The sequence below is a fragment of the Hipposideros armiger genome, unplaced genomic scaffold (assembly GCF_001890085.2).
Source record: "Hipposideros armiger isolate ML-2016 unplaced genomic scaffold, ASM189008v1 scaffold_555, whole genome shotgun sequence".
NCBI classification, from domain to species: domain Eukaryota; kingdom Metazoa; phylum Chordata; class Mammalia; order Chiroptera; family Hipposideridae; genus Hipposideros; species Hipposideros armiger.
In genome coordinates this window covers 1,135,375-1,137,866 of record NW_017731905.1, presented here as the reverse complement: position 1 = coordinate 1,137,866, position 2,492 = coordinate 1,135,375, and positions in this window count along the sequence as shown.

The following is a 2,492-nucleotide window of genomic DNA, read 5'->3' as shown; positions in this document are numbered from 1 at the left end:
TATAAAGATTTGGGGCATATGAAATAATAAGGTTGTGGATTAGATGAAAATATTGTATCAATGTTAACTTTTCTAAAATTGCTAACTCTTTTGGGGTAACATAAAAGGATATCTTTGTTCTTATGCAATGCATACTGAAACATTAAAGCAGTAAAGGACTTGATGTATGCAACCTGCTCGCAAATGGTATAGAAAAAAATATGGATATAGCTAGATAAAATAATGCACATGCTTCAAAAACATTAAAAGTAGGTGAATCTGGATTATGGATATTTGGGAGTTCATTGTACTATATTTCCAAGTTTCCTAGGTAAAGATACTTAAAAATAAAAAGTAGAAAAATTCTGAGTCGTATAAGAACCATAAAAGGTCATGTAAGCATTATTTTAAGAAAAGTATTGGGTACAAATGGTTATACAGTTACTTTTTATTCAAACCTCAAGTAACAGATAGATCCAATGCCATATAAACTGCTTCAGACCATAGGTAAAGGTGCAGAAGCTGCCAAACTTTTAAGGAAGCTAATGTAACCTTGATGTTGTGGTTACCACATAGGGTAGTACAGGTATTCACTACCCAGAATTACCTGGCCAAGGAGGTGAGTGGGGGTGGTTGTTGAATATAGCTTGTATCATGGTTGGCAAGCCCTGCACAGAACTGTGCCAGCCAGCAGGAATTTATATGAAGATGCTACAGGGGTTACTTGTTCGAAACCTAAACCTGAGAAAGCACAATAAGCAAACCAAAGACCACTCTCTCATAATTATAGATATAAAAATCCAAACAAAATACAGTGCATATTAAAAATATACTATGCTATGACCAAAGATAATTTATTTCAGGATTAGGCAGATGGTCAATATTAAAAACTCATAACTCAGTTCATCAATAGATCAAAAAAATTAAATATAAGTATTTAACAATGCCAACAATATTTGATAAAATTTAATATCATATCTTGATACAACCATTCTGTAAACTAGTGATATGTTTCTTTAACATGAAGAAGCTGGGTCATACTCAAAGGTTAAAAATCCATAAGAGCACTCCCATAAAAATCAGAGTTCTCCCATTTGATAGTGGATATAGTAATGCTACATTTCAGAATTGCTGTGAGAAGAGAAAAAATGCTAAAAATAGCTAATAAGATCAAATGAAATGAAGTAGAAGTAATGAATCAAGTATATCAGTCATACACTAAATGTAATTATAGAGAATTATTAAATACACAAACACACACACACTCACGTGCACACACTTGAATTATTGGTAATTTCCTGGTATGAAAGACAAGACCTTTACACTTGTTATCAAATTATATTTGATCAGAGTATTCTCAGTGCACATTGAAGAGTAAAGGCTCAATAATAAACGATATACTATGCATGCTCCTTTGGTTAAAAGCATATAATCATGTAGATCTTCAAAATAAGTATTAAATTATGGAATACTTTATGGTTATTATTGTTGTTATTAAGATTGTTAGCTACCTGCACATAAACATAAACTCAACACTCACCATGGCAACGTTAATACATTATCATATAGATAAGCTATGAAAGATGTATATAATGACCAGGTAGATACTAATTTTTACTGGGCCAAAAAATAATTTTTAAAACATATATTCCTGCTGGTATTGGCAGAATTCCTTAGACAGACATTTACAAAGTGAATAATTTATGTCATCTTCTTGCTCTATAAAATGTTTGGCAAATCTTAAGTCAGCTGTTAGGTTTTGAAAAAAAAATTTTTTTTTAAAAGATACGTGGAAGTGATGTTAGAAGTATGGTGGCATGAAAGGTTCCCTTGATTTCTCCCCTTGAAATTACAAGTTGAACAGCTTTAATTCAACAAAGGATTCTATGCACAACATACAACCACACGTCTGACAGATGGGCACATTGAAACCTCTGAAGAGAGCCTAGAAGTTGGAGAACTGCTAGAGAAAATAAAACGCTCCTGCGCCACCTACTGGAAACCAAAAGAAAGACTTCTTCTTATCAACCTGCTGCAGAATTCATTCCTGTAGATGCCTAGATAGAGAAATAATCTATCAATTACTATGAATGAACTAGGTAACAAAGTAGCTTAGAAAGAAAATGAAAAACGTCCAGATAATAAACTTAAAGACATGGAAATATGTGACTTAAATGACAGAGAATTCTAGACTGTAGTTCTGAAAAAAAAAACACCTCAATGAGATGCAAAAAAACTCAGGTAGACAGTTTAATGAAGTCAGAAATAAAATCAGCAAACAAAGTTAATAATTTATCAGAGATGGAAACTTTAAAAAAGAACCAAATAGAAATTCTGAAGCTGAAGGACTCAATAAAAGAATTGAACAATAGAAAAGTGAGCTTAGGAAATAGAGCTGAACAGATGGAGGAAATAATTAGTGATCTTGAAGATAGAAATCTGGAAATGATGCAGATGGCTGGAAGAAGAGAGAGACTTAAGAGGTAAAAGAGATGAGGCAACTCTACAAGAAC